The sequence below is a fragment of the Dendrobates tinctorius genome, unplaced genomic scaffold (genome assembly GCF_039654945.1).
Source record: "Dendrobates tinctorius isolate UK_male_01 unplaced genomic scaffold, ASM3965494v1 ptg000038l, whole genome shotgun sequence".
Lineage (NCBI taxonomy): Eukaryota > Metazoa > Chordata > Amphibia > Anura > Dendrobatidae > Dendrobates > Dendrobates tinctorius.
The window spans coordinates 26,772,148-26,785,927 of NW_027361706.1; the positions used below are offsets into that span (position 1 = coordinate 26,772,148).

The 13,780-nt window shown below is 44.2% G+C and overlaps 1 long non-coding RNA gene across 1 annotated transcript in view; it reads right to left on the minus strand.

The window, feature by feature from the left end:
• The window catches only part of LOC141088288 (uncharacterized), a 299,679-nt gene that overhangs the window by 251,549 nt on the left and 34,350 nt on the right, over nucleotides 1-13,780 (minus strand). The window contains exon 2 of the long non-coding RNA XR_012231896.1: nucleotides 7,253-7,435. This is a non-coding gene — a long non-coding RNA (uncharacterized lncRNA). The remainder of the gene's footprint in view (nucleotides 1-7,252; nucleotides 7,436-13,780) is intronic.

Here is a 13,780-nt window from a genome sequence, read left to right on the forward strand (position 1 = left end):
CAGCTCGTGTCCGCATTGTCCATGAGGGCTCTTCCATGTTCTTTATGGATCTAGCAGAGGCAGCTGAGTGGTTACGCTCTCACACGGGATCTCGTGGAAATAAGTCCTGATATGTTTGCAGCTAATTGACATTTATCCGAAGAACTGTAGCATTGGAACTCCTTCCACTGGCGTCCGACTTCACAACCATACGGGACACTGTTTCCAGTGAGGGTATCCCCATGTTGGATGTATGATAGGAGCGCAGGACTTTGCTCCTTTATTTTTGAACTTCTTATTGTTCTCTATTTCTTGTTAGTTTTGTTTGTTTTAGTTTTTATAGATATTGCTGCCAAATATCTTTATGTGTTGCCTATAAACTCCACTCACATCATATGGCATCTCATACCTAAATGAGGGGACATGGATTCTGAAATTGTCTGTATGACCTGGAATCTTGAGGGGTCTTGGGACTCCTCGCAAGAGAATTAAGATCTTTTCCCAGATTAAGCATCATCACCCCCACATCGTGGCTCTGATCAAGACGCATCTCACCAGGGATTCAGCCCGACATGTACAGAAGCCATGGGTACAGTGGTTTCTTCACACATTTCATACTAGCTACTCGAGAGGGGTTTCATTGTTGATACATAGAGATTGAGATGGGAGGTCAGGGAGGCTCGAAGAAACCCAGAAGGCCGCTTTGTTTTTGTATGCGCACTGATCAACTCCAAGACATACGTCATACTATGTGTATACAATCCCCCCCAGCCAATATGTTAATTCTTCAGATGGCAATAAGCTTTGCTCTAAATTATCCTGATGCACACATTATATGTATGGGGGACTTTAATCTAGTTATGGATGACTGTCTCGATAGAATTAGACTGGATAGAGAGACTTCTAGAGGGACCTCCTCTTTACCCTGTCACTCGTCTACTAAACGTACTCTATCCTGTTTTGACTACATATTTGGTTCCAGTAGCTTAGTGATGTGGTTGGTTGACATAGAACATGGTAACAAAGGAATTTCAGATCATAGCCCGATTATACTTAGACTTAATTTTGGCCGATCAAAACACAATACATTTTAGAAACTAAATCCATTTTGGCTGAAATTGATAGGCTCTAATGACAGAACTATAGACCAATTAGATTGTTTCATCTTGTCTCACCCTGAACCCCAGGATACTAATCTGTTTTGGGATGCCCTTAAGGCATATTTGAGAGGATGTTTGTCCTCTACGATCTCTTATATTAAAAAGATGACCTCAAGGGAAGATGACGAGATGGAACAACGGCAAGCAGCATATCTATCTAACCACACTAATGAGAATAGAGTGGTATGGCTGACTTCCCATAGGCTATATACTCAGCACATGGACACCAAGTCTAAGCGCAAATTATTTTTTACTCGGCAATCCTATTTTGAACTAGGGAATCAGGCAGGTAAATTTTTGGCTTTCCTGGTGCGTCAGCCTAACACATCTAACACCATACTCCAGATCTGAACATTGGATAATTCAAGAGTGACTTCAACTGAAGATATACTTCACTGTTTTTATGAGTATTATACAACATTATATAATTCAACGAGTGGTCTTGATACTCCACAATGCCTAAATTACCTATCAGATATAGAATTCCCCACACTGGATGCTACCCAGCGAGCCTTTTTGGATGCTGATTTTACTATAGAGGAAATTAAAAATGCTATGATGGCTTTGGCCCCTGGAAAGGCTCCTGGACCAGATGGGTTCCCTGTTGAAATGTATAGAAAATATCAAGATATTCTGGCACCACTTCTTCTAAAAGTATTTCAAGGGATCTTGAGGGGGGACTGCTTACCTGACTCCTTTTATGAAGCAAATATTATCTTTCTCAAGAAAGAAGGGAAGGACCCCCTTGATTGTGGATCTTATCGCCCCATATCACTGGTAAATGTAGATTATAAAATTTTCACTAAGATTCTGACCACTAGATTAAACTCAGCAATATTAGATCTTATACACCCGGACCAGACGGGCTTTATGCCCGGTAAGAGCACCTCTATAAATATCAGGAGGGTCCAGTCAGTGATTCAATATAGCTCCCTGGTACAGGATAATAATTGAGCCCTGGTGTCCCTGGACGCAGCTAAAGCCTTTGATTCCCTTGAATGGCCATTCTTGTTTGCATGTTTACAAAGATATGGCTTTGGTGCTAAATTCCAAAAATGGATTGGTGTAATACACGCAAAACCTAAAGCTCGTATAGTTATAAATAACTCCATATCGGAATCCTTTTCTCTTTCTAGGGGAACGCGCCAGGGTTGCCCCCTCTCCCCGACCCTCTTTGCCCTTGCTATAGAAGCGCTAGCAATACGTATGAGGGCCTCTCCGAATATTAGAGGTATAAAAATAGCAGATCGTCTAGATAATATTGGTTTATACGCTGACGACATGGTGGTGTTTATGGATAAAACGGACGAGACGTTGCCACATGTGATTACTACCATAGATAAATTTAGTAAATACTCCGGCCTTTATAGCAACTGGAATAAGTCCGCTCTCTTGCCCCTCTCTCATGGCCCTGTGACCCATTTTAGCTCTCTGTCCCCTTTGCCCATAGTGTCTCACTTTAAATATTTAGGAATTAATATATCTAAAAGCAGTGATCTTGACCTACAACTTAATATCTTCCCATTACTGGAACTGGTCAAACTCAAATTCCCCTCATGGAGTAAACTTCCCCTATCTGTTGCCGGCCGTATTAATCTAATTAAAATGATTCTACTTCCCAAACTTAGTTACTCCCTCCAGCATAGTGCGGTGCTTGTTCCTAAATTCATCTTCACTAATCTGAACTCCCTGACCACGTAATTTATGTGGGGGAAATCTAGACCCAAACTTAAATTATCCACTCTACAGAGGTCTAAACGCATGGGGGGAGCGGCACTGCCGGATTTTTATTTATACTATCTGGCAGGACAAATTAAAGCTTTGAGTAAGTGGATGCCGGAAAATAATCTACCTAACTCGGAACATCATCTCATTCATGCTGCAGAGATTGACTGTTTTTTAGAAACAGATAAACTTAATGCCCCCCAATTGTTACCTCTACTCCATTTAGCGAGGTCGGTTTGGAGACAGATCAAAAAAGTGATCCGCTTTGAGGGCATCATTGCTGAAATGCCACTATGGAACAATAACTATTTCCCGGTGCTGTTGAACCACCCGTCTGCTGGCTTTTAGACCTCACATGGTGTTTCTTTAACAAAAGACCTATATGAAGGTAATATCCTTATGTCTTTTGAACAAATACAACTTAACTATAATGTCCCTAGATCCCAATTCTTCCGTTATCTTCAACTCAGATCAGCTGTCCATTCGCATTTACGGTATTCAAGTACGACCCAAGCTATCTCATCTCTCCCTTTAATAGGAATCCTTAAATACCAAGGCCCTCAGGGCCTTATCCCTACTCTCTACACATACATGTTGTCGGCAGGAACTGACTCTGCTATAACGACAATTAGGGGGAAGTGGGAAGATCTCATTCCTGATGCTCAGGCTGAAGATTGGGAGGAGATTCTTGAATCTCCAACTAAAGTATCTTCATCTATTAATAATAGAATGACTCAATTATATATCTTACATCAGTCATGTCTAACTCCATTGCGACTTTTCAGGATGGGTCGTTTCCAATTCTCGGAATGTTTGAGGTGTCATACAATGGAAGCAAACTTTGTACATATGGTGTGGGGATGCCCCATTGTCCTTTCATACTGGTCTGAAGTAACATCATTGCTAACATGCTTCGTGCAAATTCCTGTTCCTCTTAGTCCATCAGTTTGTTTATTCGGAGTGCTAGATGAGGAGAATTGGGGATACTATGTTAGGATTTTTCTATGTGAAACACTTTTCTTGGCTAGGAAGGTGCTGGCGTTACGTTGGATGGGAGGGTCAAACCCCTCTCTCAGAGCCTGGATTGACCTGGTGAACTCGGTCATCCCATAAGAGCGAACACTTTATCAAAACAGGGGCTGTATGGGCAAATTTGATAAAATCTGGGATAGATGGAATTCCTCTCATCTCACTATATCGGGGAGTGGAGGCTCGGTACCACCGTGACTGTTAATAGTTGGAATCTATCGAGATGTATTCATGGCATCACATAATTTTTTTTTTTTATTATATAATGTACTAGGCAGTGTGTTAGATTGTAGTTTAATTAGATTGGTAGTGTTTTTGTGATGTGTACTTTCAAGATATAGAGCTTGACAATGCTTCTGTTCATCTGTTTAATAATTCATTATCTAAGCAATAACTCATAGACCTGTGAAACTAAATTGTTTAAACAATTTAAAGTGTGAATTGCTCTTCACTTACAATTATTTTGGTAAAATGCATGTGTATTTTGGTGTATGCATAAATGTACATGTGGTTTCTCTTTCTTGCTTAATAAACGAATTTAAAAAAAAAATTCTTTGGTGGCCAATTTTTAGCTACTAAGTCAATGTGTCATAGTTGTATTATTTTATGCTCTGTATAGGTATTGGGAATAAATTATGTAATGCCGTGAGATTTTTTTTAATTCAACACCCTTGAAATGCCATAAATCTATTAAAAAACCTTGGCACCTGACACAATTTTTATTTTGCACACTAATGTTATAAGCAGAAACAAAGCAGATCTTAAATGAATATTCTGATACTAAGAGGTGTTTTTTTACTTTCTGAATAGAAAATGAAACTGACGAGGAAAGAAAATCAATATATTTCAGTATAGAGCTAGAAATGGAGGAAAAGAGACAAGGTAAGTGTGAGGATCAGCTTCATGTTATGTGATGTCAGGCAGTGAGAATAACTCATGTGGAGCAGATGTTATCTGTCAGTGATGTGATATGTATGATGGCTGACAATGATCCCTGACCTCTGTATAAGATTCCTCTGCCGTCCGGCCACAGTGACCGCACAGTAGTATCATGTAATAAGTAGTCGCTTTACTTACAGTACAGATACAAAGCAGATCCTATAAGAATATATTATTACTAAGTGTTTTTTACTTTCTGATCAGATATTCCTGCTCACGAGGAAAGTAATTCTTCCATATATTTGAGTTTAGACCAAGAAAACTCAAAAAATGAAGAAAATTCTGAAAAGAGACAAGGTAAGTGTGATAATGAGCTCCATGTTATATGATGTCAGTCAGTGAGAATAATTCGTGAGGAGCAGATGTTATCTGTCAGTGATGGGATATGTATGATGGCTGACAATGATCCCTGACCTCTGTATAAGATTCCGCTGACGTCCGGCCACAGTGACCGCACAATAGTATCATGTAACATCGAGTCCCTTTACTTACAGTATAGACACAAAGCAAATCCTATAAGAATATATTGTTACTGAGCTTTTGTTTTACTTTCTGACCAGAATTTCCAGCTCAGGAGGAAAAATATCTGAGTATGGAGCAACAAAACTCAAAAAATGAAGAAAAGAAGGGAAAGAGACGACGTAAGTGTGAGAATCAGCTCTATGTTGTGTGGTGTCAGTGAGAATAATTCATTTGGGTAAGATGACATCTGTCATTGATGGGATTGTCACATGTATGATGGCTGATGATGATCTCTGACCTCTGTGTGATAAACTTCCTCTGACGTCCGGCCACAGTGACCGCACAGTAGTATCATGTTATATGGAGTCCCGTCACTTACATTATATTTACTTCTCTTCTCATAGGTTCCCGCCTCCGCCGGATCTTATCATCCTGCCGGCGTGGATTAGCCAGGGCTGCTCAAGCATTTGCAGGTTGTTACTGCTGCCCTAGAACCATCTGAAAGACAGTAAACTTCCGCATCTAGCGCCCTGAAGTCCAGCAGATCCACCATCACTGCTGGACACAAAAGCGGGACTAACTCCTAGCCGCGGTCTACGGACCAAACATTGGGCATGGGCAGGGCCTTGGGGGCAGATCCCAAGTGCGCTCAACCATGTGAAATAGCTTACGCTCAGGAACATTGAGGGATAGCACTATTGGATAGCTCTACCCGCTCATTTCCTTTAGGAATAGAGCTATGGGATAGCTCTACGCGGGCACTTTCTTCATGGATAGCGCTATCGAATAGCTCTACCCAACAGTATTAACATCAGAGCTTTTTCATACACAAGGTAGGAGTGGCAGGAGAGGTACACCAGGTATTTAAGTTTGCTGTTATTCTGCACATACGCCAGTCTGGTGCGTGGTTACACCCCATTGTGAGGTCAGTCTGATGCGTGGCTACACCCCATTGCATGGTTCCTAATCCCAGCGTGCTCCCGAAGGGCGCACAATCACTCGTTATTAATAAAAAAAAAACTAAAAGCCGTTACTGTTGCTCGGATTCCATTTAATCTTGAACTCACAACTAATTGTAAGTCACTAATTGCTCTTCTTGTCACTAAATGCATTTGTCATTATCCTGAATGCAGCAGTCAGGCTTCTGTCCAGCAGCTACACCGATGCCTCCACTCAGTACCAGTCATTGCACTCTCCCACAAAGCTCTCCACAGTGCTGCACTGTCTTACAACTCCTCTCATTTGTCAGTCTACTACCATATCTACACTCCAATGAGCTAAGACTAGTGTAAGAAGGTGACAGGGACTAGCCCTGTAAATATTGACGTCATTGTTTTATCTTGTTATCCTTGACGTGTTTGTGTGCAGTATATGTGATATGTACATATGTATTTGCGGCCACATGACATTAGTTAGATAGATATGTAGAGATAGTTGTAGTTTGGGTATAGGGACACTAGATGGGGGCACTGAGCACACTTAGGTTGGGGCAATTCTGGAGGACACTAGGGGGTTAAGATGAGAGGAATGGTTAGCTGGTACTTGAGGAGACAGATTTCCTGCTTGGAGCCAGTGTAGCCAGGAGTAGCCTCTGGTGCTAAAGTGGAGACAGAACACCAGAGCAGAGAAGTGGAGAATAGTGCCTACAGCAGCAGCCAGTGGGGAGAGCCACTGGAGCCGTCAGCTAGGGGCTGGAAGCTGATGTGAATTGAAGCCAGTCTGTGGAAGAAGTCAGCTTGTGTCTGGGAGCTCTTGAGCCAGGGACAACAATAGAGGAGTCCCTGTGGAGACGACAGCCGGAGTCTAGGAGCTGTTAAGACAGGGTGTACAGAGAGTCCCTGTGGAGAGGACAGCCAGTGTGTGGAGCTGATCAAGCAGTAGAGTAGGCCACTAGCTGAGTGCACGGACAGAATCACCAGTGCCGTAAAGGGGTGAACTACAATGTAGTAGACTGTTACCTTCGTGGTCTGTAGTCGGTTGCCAGGAGAGAAGACGAAGAGCCGCGTTCACAGTGTTCCTTGTTCCGTGTTTATTGTGTGGTCCACCCAAGTGTGTCTGAAGAAGTGAGGTGCTGCTGTAGAGGAAGATGTACTGTTGGTATCACGTAAAGAGTCCTGATGGCGTTGGGGATGTGCTGTGCCCTGAAGAAAATAAAGATGAGCTGTTAAAGTTTATCCCGGCCTCTGCCTCCAATCTTTTGGTCCCTAGGAGGGAGCATAGTACCTGGGATGAAGCAGCCTCCAGCACAGTGAGTACCGAAGCGGCTGATGAGGCTACCCCCCAGCGACTGTGGTATTACACTAGCATCCTCCATAATCAGGACCTCCCACTCACACGTCCATTACTTTTTCTGTGCTGCACCAGCTCTCAGGAGTGCGCTACTCCAGTCAGGTTCATTCCCACTGTCTATGGATTTGAGTGTGCACTAAAAACAGATCATTTTCGGCAGGACTTTTAAGTCATCTCACTAATCTAAGTTTTTCCCACTGGACTCAGCAGCACTTATCTGTACATATATAGATATTGGCTGGTGACCTGTTTGTGCAGTCTTAACTCCTCGAAGATATGCAAACAAAACATGTTTAACATGGTGTGACAAAGTCACTGGAGGGGAGATATGTATCACTGTGGTCGTTGGCTTCAGTGATATGAAAATAAATAAATGCTACAGCACCCGAAGTGCTGAGAGGGGTTAATCAGCCATGTTTAGGGCCAGGGTGAGTGACCAGCTCTAAAGTGTGTGGAGTCCTGAGGATAAATACACAGCATTCTGCTCATTCAGTGTTGAGCGTACCTGGCGGTGCAAGCCCCAAGCTGTGCTTTCATTAGGAAAGCTGAATTTTTTTTGTTATTTATTCCTGAGCGGGCGGATCCCCTCAGCAACACGGACTGTGCCATACGTTATGGTTTTGGTTTCCCGTTAGGCCAGAAACGCTGTGTTTGTTTCGCTAACGCTGCACTGGTTTACACAGTACCTTCAATAAAATAGTTGAAGATTTAAGAAACAGCGTTCCTGTGTCCACCTCTACGTGCAGCCGAGTGAGACGATCTACCACAGCAGCCAAGTCATCCTTAATCATTGCAGACTTCACTTTAAGTTCCCACTGTTGTGAGTTCATTTTCCCCTCCGTCTCTGAGGCCTGGTGAACTCCCTATCCTAGTGAAGGAAAGTAGTGAGCCTGATTATCAGGCACCTGGGACTAATGAAGACGATTGGCTGAGTGGAGTCTCTGACTGGATATAAGGCTGCTTACGCCCTTTCTGCCCTGCGGGTGATTTCTCTGTGGACTCTTGGACACCAGTCTGATTCCTGCTCTCCTAAAGCTAAGTTTTCTGCTTTGCCATTTGCATTTAAGATTTGTTTTTGTTTTTTCTTGCTTTTTGGATTCTGCCACTCCCTGCTGGAGTGTGCAGTAGTCCTTTAGCTCTGTCCTCTGAAAATACCTGAGTGCTGATTTAGTTTTGAAGCTTAGTTGCTTCAGGGCCATTTTTATATCAGCTGGTTGGCTTTGTCTTTGATAGGGTTTTGGCAGATTGCAGACAGCAGCTTTCCTATCCGTTCCTATCTAGGTAGTTTTTGGGCCCCATCTTTGCTCACTCTGTCTTTCTGTCTGTGTAAGTGTTTCCATCTTGCTTCACCGTCATTATATGTGGGGGGCTGCCTATTGCTTTGGGGTCTGCTCTGGGGCAGTTAGATTTCCCCTTTCCTTCTTTAGGCCTATGTATCTCTCCGGCTGTGATCGAGGGGTCTAGGTCATCGTAGGAACCCCCCACGGCTACTGCTAGTTGTGTTGTTAGGTTCAGGGGTCTGCAATCTGATAGTTGCCAACTTCTCCGGTTTTCTGGACTTAGCTAGCATTTCTGTTTTTGCCTCCTGCGGTGACTCAATCATAACAAACCCACAATGAGTATTTGGTTTGTTTTTGACACTGTTTTTTCACTGCACAAAGAACGCATCTTACAGGTCCAAGAAATCTCAGTATGCTGATGCCTTGTATTGTAGTTTTCAGCAACACTATTCATTTTATCATATAATTAGTCATGAGCGAGTCCTAAAATTATTGGCTGCTCTTACTCGTAACAAGCTTTCCATAATGCTCGAGTGTTCGTCTCTGGTAACGAGTATAATTGAAGTCTATGGGAAAGCATTTTTCTGGCGGACCTCCCCAGCAGGTCTGGGGGGGCATTAAAATTAGCGTCGGACTAGAACACCTTGGGCCCACTATGTAGATACATAAAAATAAATACAAGATCACAATTTGTGGTGTAAAACACGCTAATATTAGGGTATAATATAAGGTAGTATACGTCTTAATGATATAGCAGAGGTTGAGGTAGCCCACCTCATAGAATATAATGTAGCCTCCTCATAGAATATAATGCAGTCCTCATATTGTATAATGCAGCCCCCTCATAGGGTATAATGCAGTCCTCCTGTAGAATATAATGTAGCCCCCTCATAGGGTATAATGCAACCCCTCATAGGGTATAATGGATCCCCTCATAGGGTATAATGTAGCCCTCTCAATATAGCATAATGCACCCCCCATAGAATATAATGTAGACTCCTCATAGGGAATAATGCAGCCCTCTCATAGGGTATAATGCAGTCCCCTTATATAATGCAGCCCACTCATAGGGTATAATGCAGTTCCCTCACAGGGTATAATGCAGCGTGTGCCATCTGTACATACGTATGCAGTATCGGACTGAGGTGCCATTGGCCCACCAGTAACAATTAGTGTGGGGGCCCATTTTCATATGCATACAAAAAATACACTACAGCCATTCAAAAATGTACCTATATCTCTGTATAATAAACTAGGTAGTTTGGTTAATGAATGATGATATGCTGTTTTTTTCTCTACGGAGTAAATCATGTGAATTATGCCAAGAACTACCCATGTAGGGAGGTTGGGGGCCTGTGTCTGTGGTATTCCCCTGTTCCCTTATGGGCCAGTCCAAGCCTGTACATATGTCACAGCCGCGCGTCCGATTGCTGTCTGTGACGCTAGTCACTACTCACAGACAGGCCGTGAGGCATAAGAGTCAGACGTTCTGGGGTCAATACTGAAAATGACAAAGGTGTAAGTCAGGTCCCAGTCCAGGGTCAATAACAAGAGATAGCGGATCAAAGGACAAGACAAACGGAGAGTCAGAACACGGTCTAAAGCAGGGTTCCCAAACTCCAGTCCTCAAGGCCCACCAACAGATCATGTTTTCAGGATTTCCTTAGTATTGCTCAGGTGATAATTGCATCACCTGTGCAATACAAAGGAAATCCTGAAAACATGATCTGTTGGTGGGCCTTGAGGACTGGAGTTGGGGAACCCTGGTCTAAAGGGTCAGGCAGATCAGACCTCAGAGAAACAGAATTGGGCTAACACTCACCAAGAACAACAAACTACGCCCGGCAGGGATCAGGGGCAGGCAGCTCAGTTAAGTAGGAACATGATGTCCCTTGACATTTCAATTTCTAGTCTAAAAAGATCTCAGAATTTTTGATAAACAAATTAATCAATTTCATTTCCAGCATAATTTGACGATTCAGCAATCCAGAGCGATTTCTGAGTTGCAAAACAATACAAATATTGTAATTCGGCAATCAGACAAAGGAGGTTGCACTGTGATTCTTGATACTGGTCTTTATATGCACTGTGTGAATTTGGTCCTAAGTGATACTACCACATATTCTCCTCTGTCTGCAGATCCTACTCCAGTTTATAAAATGAAATTATCTCCTAATTCAGGAAGGCACAGCTTCCGGTGTCATCGACTCAAAGGTTGGCAGATGGCTACTACCCGAAATCGCCATCATATCGATTTTTCATGGTCTACCCAAGACCCACAGAGAGGTTTTTCCTCCTCCTTTCAGACCTATTATTTCAAGCATAGGTTCACTAAATGAAAATCTCAGTTCTTGGGTAGACAGCCATCTGCAGCCTTTGGTGTCGAAAATTCCTGGTTACCTGAAAGATTCCACCTTTGTTCTGATGGCGTTCGATAATTCACAGTGGGAAAAAATTTTTTATTTCTTCACATGTGACATAGTGAATCTCTATTCTTCTAATCCTCACAATCTTGCTTTGCAGGCTATCAATCATCACCTTAACCATTTCAGCAATTATTCTGCAGAACTCAAATCCTACCTGATCAGCTCACTCGCATATCTGCTTGACCATTATTTTTTTTTATGTTCAACAAAATTTTTTTTTGCAAATTCTTGTTGCCCGGATGAGCATAAAATTTTCCCCTTCCCTAGCCATCCTGTATATGGCATGGTGGAAAGAAAAATAGGGATTTTTGTGTGCTCACCGTAAAATCCTTTTCTCCGAGCCAATCATTGGGGGACACAAGACAGTGGGGGTTATGCTGCTGGCCACTAGGAGGACACTAAGTAAACCAGAAAAAAAGTTAGCTACTCCCCTGCAGTATACACCCTCTCGCTAGCTGAGATTTCTCCAGTTCGGTGAACAAAGCAGTAGGAGCATAAACAGTCAACAATAACCATAGCTATGTCAAAACCTAAGAATGCTACAGTGAGCCAATAGGCTAAACAGGGTGGGTGCTGAGTCCCCCAGAGATTGGCTTGGAGAAAAGGATTTTACGGTGAGTACACAAAAATCCCTATTTCTCCTACGCCTCATTGAGGGACACAGAGACAGTGGGACGTTCTAAAGCAGTCCCTGGGTGGGGAGCATACATCTGCTAATACCCCATGTACCACTGAGTCAACACTGAGGTACTGCCGATTGCAGGCTGCGTCTGCCGAGAGCTGCATCCGCAGAGGCCTGAGAATAAATTAGGCAATGTTTGTAAAGGTATGCAGGCTGGACCAAGTCGCAGCCTTGCAGACCTGTTCTGCCGAGGCCTGGTGCCGAATGGCCCAAAAGGCGCCCACTGACCGGGTAGAGTGCACCTTGATCCCCACTGGGACAGGCGCGTTCCTGACACAGTAGGTTTCCTGAATCGCCAATCGAATCCACCTGGCTAGCGTTGCTTTTGATGCGGCTAGACCCTTCCTATGCCCCTTCCAGAAGTATGAACAGGGCATCTGACTTGTGGAAGGGAGCAGTCCGCGAGATGTACCGTCTCAGCGCCCTAACCACATCCAGGGAGTGGAGGGCCTTCTCAATGCGATGGACTAGCGCCGGACAAAAGGAAGGCAAAACAATTTCCTCGTTGAGACAGAAAGAGGAGACAACCTTGGGCAGGAAGGACGGGGACATCCTGAGAACTACCTTTTCCTGATGAAAATTCAGGAACGGAGAACGGCATGACAGGGCTGCCAATTCCGAAACTCGTATGATTGACATAATTGCCACTAGAAAGGCCACCTTCCAAGAGAGGACGGTCAGTGACACGTCCTGCAGCGGTAAGAAAGGAGCCTACTGTAAGGCCCCATGATTCCAAACGCCTTCTATAAGGAGGCGCCACATGGGAAACTCCCTGAATGAACGACTTGACCTGAAGTTTGGTGGCAATTTTGCGTTGGAAAAGCACTGACAAGGCGGAAATTTGACCCTTGAGCGACCTAAGCGCGAGACCTGATTTTAATCCAGATTGAAGGAATTCCAATATGGCTGGAATGGAAAACACAAGAGGTGATCGACCATGATCCTTGCACCACGAAAAGATTTTCCAGGTGCGGTGATAGATGCGCATGGACACAGGCTTCCTAGCACTAATCATGGTGGAAATCACGTCATGAGAGAACCCAGCCTGTGCTAAAATCCAGGATTCAACGGCCACGCCTTCAAAGACAGGGCCCCGGAGTTCTGGTGGTAAATCGGGCCCTGCGAGAGTAGATCCATGCGATCTGGAAGTCGCCAGGGGACGTCGGCGACTAGTTGTATTAGTTCTGCATACCATGCTCGGCACGGCCAATCTGGCGTGACTAGGATCACTGGTACTCCCTCCACTCTGATCTTCTTGATGACCCTCGGAAGCAAGGGAAGAGGGGGGAAGATGTACGGGAGCCAGAACCGTTGCCATGGCAGAACTAGGGCGTCTGCTCCGATGGCGCAGGGATCGCGTGATCGGGCAATGAACCGAGGAACATTGTTGTTTAGTCTTTAGGCCATGAGATCCACATCCGGAGTCCCTCAACGATGACAAATCTGCTGAAAGACTTCCGGATGAAGAGACCACTCTCCCTAGGCAATGCCTTGGCGACTGAGAAAATATGCCGCCCAATTTTCTACGCCCAGGATGTGGATTGCTGAGATGGGCGAATGGTTGGTCTCGGCCCAATGGAGGATGTGACTCACTTCGTGCATGGCCATCCTGCTCCGGGTACCTCCCTGGCGGTTGATATACACTACAGCCGTGGTGTTGTCAGATTGGATCCTGATGGGGTGACCTGCAAGGAGATGGTGGAAACTCCGTAGAGCTAATCTGATCGCTCGTATCTCCAAAATGTTGATGGGGAGACGTGACTCTCGGATTGACCAACGACCCTGTGCCATGTGGTGACGAAAGACCGC